Below are 7,304 nucleotides of genomic sequence, written 5' to 3'. Positions count from 1 at the left end.
GTTAATTGTCCCGTCAACCTACGCTAGATACAGAACTTACTTTAGCAATCAGGATCAAGATGCTGTCCAAGTCATATTGAAAATGGAATTCTTTCAAAATACACCATAGACAAGGTCAAGCCTTCTAAGACTTGACTGATCCACAGGTTTAAGTGATTCAGACTGTTCTAACTTAACCGGACTCACTAAAGAGCAGTTTGATGACATCATGACAAATGTTAACACCATAAGGCCAACAAGGACCAGGTCAATTATTACCAGTGTAGCCATCCTTTTGACTAAGTTACGTTCTGGAATGGACATCCAAATGCTTGGGAAAATTGTTTAATATGAAAAAATTCCAGGTAAATAAAATGATAATAATAATCATATTTCCTATATGCAGTACAAAATAGTGAGTTGGGTAAACACGGACCCAGGGACACACCAGAGGTGGGATCAGGTGCCTAGGAGGAGTAAGCATCCCCTATCGACCGGTCACACCCGCCGTGAGACCGATATCTTTACAGGCAAACGGAGTTATCCGCAGACGGTAATCAAAATTTGTGAATGTTTTACATCAACTATTTCAGGCTAGTCTACCGGTATATCTAAGCTTTAAGATATCATGTAACTGACTGAAACTTTTATTCTACTGAAAGGTGTGATGTCAAGCAATGTTGACAAGTATCTAAATCGTTCATTTTAGGTCAGATTGGTTGTTGAATCCGGAAATGGTTGAATAAAGACCTGGAGATATCTCTGTAAAATACTTCCAACATAAATGCAATAAATCTGAGATTGATCAAATTACAAAAATCGCAATATGAATTTATCATACACTGCATAATGAATATGGTTGTTATATATTCATAACTCAAATGGGAGCTTTTTTTTAAATGCTACAAAAAGAGGAATTAACGTTGAATTGTCCTCATAGGTATATAAGCTGAATGCGTATGATTTGCACTACTCTTTTTGTCTTTCATAATCTACAGTCTCATCCTCAGAGCTATCGGTGGATCTCACCGCATCATCCACTTTCTCTGTCAAGTCCCGAATACCAGGTAATGCAGGGTATGTGACCGTACATTCCAACAACCCGTATTTACAGGTACAATACCAGGACAAGATTTTATCCATAAAGAATACTTTTTAGATGATGTGTGGCGGCTTTGAATTTTGGCACTGACAATATTGGGTATACCATTTCAAATAATCCACCATCTGTAAGATGTTTTTGCCGTCTTTAGCTGATAGACACCAATTGTAAGGTTTCTGATCTCTCCCACAGTAAGCCTGGGGAAATCATTGATGATATTGCTGTCAGCGTCGATGGTAGTCCATTTCATGAATCTTTTATCAAGCCCTGCAAAGGTATGATGACTCAATTGATCAATTAAAGTTTGAAAATAAACATGTTATCAATCATACCATTTTAAAGAATAAACTGCCCTTGGACAGCCACGTTAGAATAGGTCCTCAATATCCCTTGCTTTTCGTAAGAGGCGACTAACTGGCCTGTCCTTCAGATGAGATCGCAAAAACCGAGGACCCGTGTCACAGCAGGTGTGGCACAATAAAGATTCATCCCTGCTCAAAAGCTTTAAGTGCCAAGCATAGGCTTAAATTTTGTAGCCCTTCACCGGCAATGGTGACGTCTCGTGAAAATTCTCGAGTGGGACGTAAAACAATATACAATCAATTAAGAACAAACTGTTGAAGTGCTAGTTCGTTTGTGTTTTTGGCCAACATCGTCATTGTCGATGCAATGGTGATGTCATCATCAAATGCTCCAGAGTTGATAGGAAGCCGATATTTGTTACAAAAACGACAGGTAATTCTAAATGTAATATAAAACGTTATTAAAGACTAAATATTTGAACTGTTGCAGAGATGAAAAATGAAGATATCCTTGAAACCTTATGAAGTACATGTACCATACTTATCTATATCTATAATTTGGTACAATATTGTCATAGATTTTACCTAATTCTTTGTAGAACTTCACTGATAACTGTTGACGTCTCAATATGAGTGAAAATTTTCAAAGGGACGCAAAACAAACACATCTCAGGCTTAAATTTCGATTTAAAAAAACAAACAATAATAATTATGTTAACCTTTAATAAGTCTTGTACTTGGATATTTTGAAAGTAAAATACTTACTTTCGAACGACTGGCGGCAAGTTGTCCCAAACCCTTTTAATCAAACTTTGGCGCCAAACTTGAATGCCCATTACCCTTAATAGGCCATGATAATGCATGGTTTAAAATTACTTGTCTATTCAAAATATTCAGGTGATGGATTTTATGCATCCAATATATTAATAAAATATCATTAATTATGTATACAAAAATATAAACTGTAGAAATTCTTATTTATGAAATAAATAATAAATAAATCACTGTAAAGTGAACAATTGAATGAAATAAAATTGTTGTTCAAATGAAACATTTGTCAGAGTAACTTTTTTTCCTTCAAAAATGCGATTCATCGGTAATATTAGAAGAATCGTAAGAAAATATGTCAGCATTCAGCGTAGCTTTTTTATGAAGTAGTCGGATGGTTGCACAATTTTTTCAAAGATTGAGATCCAGGATGTAACAAGAATTATTTTCATCCTACATGTAGGAATCTTGTAGATACACGTACATATGTATGTGTGATGACACCTACCCGGCGACTGATCGGTGCTATTCGTAACATTGGATTTATTGATAACCAACAATTGTCTTTGTAACACAGCTCATTTTACATAAATCTATTAACTGAAGCATAATTTACCAAAAGATAAATGATGAAGAGTGAATCAAAATTCTGGACTTAAAACTTTTATCTGAATAGTAAATACAATTTCAATTAAAGGGTTGTATAAAAATCTGTTTGTTTGATCTAACGAAAGATCGGGTTGTTTGTTTATTTTTACGTTGCCTCATGATTACATAGCGAATTTTTAAAATGTTGATAATTTATCACCATCAAGTTCAGTGTCTGTATGTAAATACATGGACATTGAACATAATTAATTCAACAAAGAACGCCATAAAATATAACAGTAAAAACAAATTGTTGTATTTTATAATCACATCCTGTATCTTATTTTCATTAATATATTCCCAGTATGTAGACGACTACACCCTTTTGTCAGTTCACTCATACTCAGACAGGATGTTCTAAACAAAAGTTCAGAATTTATCCCAATTTTTTAAAATTCATTTGCAGTTGAACGCGGTTACCTTACCAGAATACTTCAAGATGGAAGATTCATGGTTTGCAAGAACATTTTTTGCCGAAAAAGGGGAAGGAAGAAATATCTTCAAGCTAGTTAGTAACCCAACATGCATTGCTCCAAACATCTTAACCTTTAACATTAACTTACCTTCATATCATATTACTTTTATCTTTTAAAAATGGAAATATTTGATTCAACTAAAGATATAAGAATACAATGAATATTGACTTTTTTAAAACGATCTGCAATTTACTTCTAATTAACTACAAACTGCTAATAAAGATGACGGCACGTATACACTTCCGGTACACTGTGTGTTGTAGTGGTACATGTAATAAACATCACTGTTGTAATGGTACATGTAATAAATACCACTGTTGTAATGGCACATGTAATAAATACCAATATTGTAATGGTACATGTAATAAATACCACTGTTGTAATGGTACGTTTAATAAACACAACTGTTGTAATGGTATATGTAATAAACACCACTGTAGTAATGGTATATGTAATAAACACCACTGTTGTAATAGTATATGTAATAAATACCACTGTAGTAATGTAATAAACAGCACTATTGTAATTGTATATATAATAAACACCACTGTTGTAATGTAATATACACCACTGTTATAATGGTACATGCAATAAACACCACTGTTGTAATGTAATATACACCACTGTTATAATGGTACATGCAATAAACACCACTGTTGTAATGTAATATACACCACTATTGTAATGTTATATATAATAAATACCACTATTGTAATGGTATATGTAATAAACACCACTATTGTAATGTAATAAACACCACTATTGTAATGTAATAAACACCACTAGTGTAATGTAATAAACACCACTAGTGTAATGTAATAAACATCACTAGTGTAATGATTAGCGACAGTTATTACAGCATACTAATTAACTACAAACTGTTAATAAAGAAGACGGCACATATTCACTTCCGGTACACTGTGTGTTGTAGTGGTACATGTAATAAACATCACTGTTGTAATATAATAAACACCACTGTTGTAATGTAATAAACACCACTATTGTAATGTAATAAATACCACTATTGTAATGTAATAAACACCACTATTGTAATGTAATAAATACCACTGTTGTAATGTAATAAACACCACTAGTGTAATGTAATAAACACCACTGTTGTAATGTAATAAATACCACTGTTGTAATGTAATAAACACCACTAGTGTAATGTAATAAACACCACTGTTGTAATGTAATAAACACCACTAGTGTAATGTAATAAATACCATTATTGTAATGTAATAAACACCACTATTGTAATGTAATAAACACCACTGTTGTAATGATTAGCGACAGTTATTACAACATACTGTATGACGGCTATTGCAATAACGATTACTTTTGTAATAATAATGATATAATAGTGTTCATTATTTCGAATTAACAAAGTATTCACGACCACCGTAGTTACCACGATGACCGTTATTTGAAATAGATATTAGAACAAAAATAATGGATTTAGTTTAGTTTATTGAGTGGATTTCAGAAATAACTCAACAGGGGATACTTACTACTCCTTGGTATCTGATCCCACCTCTGGTATGTCCAGGGGTCAGTGTGCACTCCTCCTAGCACTGATCCCACCTCTGGTATGTCCAGAAGTCCGTGTTAGTCGTATTCTTAATTTAGTATTATTCGTGGGATTTATGAGATTGATCGCTGTTCGTTATCTTCACTTTTTCATGAGATTGATCGCTGTTCGTTATCTTCACTTTTTCATGAAATTGATCGCTGTTCGTTATCTTCACTTTTTCATGACATTGATCACTGTTCGTTATCTTCACTTTTTCATGAGAAAGCTTTGCGTAATATTCTGTATTGATCGTTTATTCCTCGGGCACTGCATGCACAATCAGTATACCACAATTATCCATGTAAAATATAAACACATGCTGATTTTATTTTCCATACAAGACCTATGGGATTGATGCTGAAGACTTTTCTCATGTTCGTAATAATACATTTGTACAACCATGTTTTGTCAGTTGCCACTATTCGTTGAAGACAGAATTTTTCATTCGACTACCGCCTTAGGAAAGCCCTAGAAAGCTGCACTCTTTATGTTTAGTCTTATTCAATCCATAGTTTGGGTATACAGCGCGCCTAAACTATTCTCATATCCAAATGTCTAGATAGAGTTGTGAAAACGGTACCGGAGCTGATATCAAACCTTGACGTACATGTAAGTCTCGCAACAATGTCTCGCCCGTTATTTTCCATACAGTTTCTACCACTCAAAAGCCGCCTATACTGTTTATACACAAATGTGCAGCTCACTTTAGTATATTCAGAGTTTTTCCCGAGTGCAACACAAAATTTTATCGCTGCTCTGTGACGTCCTGCGTCGTAATCTTTTTTGTCTTTCTCAATGAGAACAACCTGTCTTCTGTAATAGATTTCCTTTCTATATCTATTAACAACGCTTATTTTCATTCATATGTTGATTCGATATATCACAGTGAACTCAAAAGATACCACAGAGTCTTCATTATTTGCAAATGCAACCTGTCGTTGGGTCGAATGCTGTCTAATAATGTTCAAAAACGCTCAAATATCCTTAACAATTGCGGACTTTCAAATATTTGGCAAAATAACGCATATATAATTCAAACTGGCTAAAGTCAAAAGTAAAACTTATTTTACTCGATCAATTCAAGCAAAAGTAGAATTCTGACATTAAAACGCTATCAAAAACTATAGAATGTACAAGGATGAATCAAAATTCGAAAAATATTTGGATGTCCTACCCAGAAAAGGTGCTATAACCTTTAGTAAATTGCGAACCTGTAATCATCGCTTACCTATTGAAAGTGGGCGTTGGCGAAACTAGCCCAGAGAAACAAAACATTGTAATAAATGTGATTTAAATGGAATTGGCGATTAATTCCACTACACGTTTAATTGCAAGTCTCTAATTAATGAAACTTTAAGGTAAAGATAACAAACAAACAGTGATCAATCTCAGAACTCCTATAAGCAATACAAAATAGATAGTTGGACAAACACGGACCTCTGGACACACGAGAGGTGGGATCAGTTACCTAGGAGGAGTGAGCATCCCCTGTCGACCGGTCACACCCGCCGTGAGTCCTATCAGGTAAACGGAGTTATCCGTAATCAAAATCAGTGTGTCACGAACGGCCTAGCAATCGGCATGTAACACGTCAGACAGCATTTGATCCAATGATAGGTTGTATTGGCAAACTAGATCGTTATAACGACCATAGCATTTGCGAAATGCTGACTTTAAACGAGACTGTAGCGGTCAGTACGAGAGGGAACTTATATTGCCTCGTTAGAGAGCTAGCTTTTCTAATGATGTGGTAGAGTGTCTCTCTTGATCACGCAAGTTAAGCAACGGCGAGTGTGATCAGCACTTGGCTGGGTGACCGCTACATGTTACAAGAGTTACAATATCATTAACTTTACAGGGAATAAATAAATGATTCAATTACTCGTGTAACCGACCTTAAAATAATTTCTATTGCACACATCATAAAAATCATGTTGTATTCTTTCATTTCTTTCATACATGATACACTGTACGTTTTTTAATCGAATCTCGGTTTTTTGGTTGTTGTTTTTTTCTTTTTTACATGTATCAATTAAAACTTATGGGTTTTAAGCCAACCCCTTGTATCTTACCGCGTTGAAGTAGGGACTGACTTTAGTCAGACTGAGGGTTTAAGCCAACATTAAGAACTACGGAAAATGAATGATGTAAGTAAGTTCGTGCGTATCTAAAGCGATATATCATAGTTTCCGCGATTTATAATCATGTGCTCTTTTCACTTGTACTCAATCTTTTCTTTAATCTTTTATGAGATTTGAATTTAAAGACTTGAAAATCCCCGTTTGTCTACAGATTCATTCATATATATATATATATATATATATATATATATATATCGTCAGTGCTCGCCCAGCGAGATATTCTGTTGTATGATTGATGAAAATACACTTTGTCTCCTTCGTTGCAAGGCTCTGACCTTGAATTCCTTGTTTTAGCCATATTGAGTATTTCCAGGG

Source organism: Ostrea edulis, chromosome 6, assembly GCF_947568905.1.
Source record: "Ostrea edulis chromosome 6, xbOstEdul1.1, whole genome shotgun sequence".
NCBI classification, from domain to species: Eukaryota; Metazoa; Mollusca; class Bivalvia; order Ostreida; family Ostreidae; genus Ostrea; species Ostrea edulis.
The sequence above is the reverse complement of the archived record's forward strand: the minus strand, read 5'-3'. Positions refer to the sequence as shown.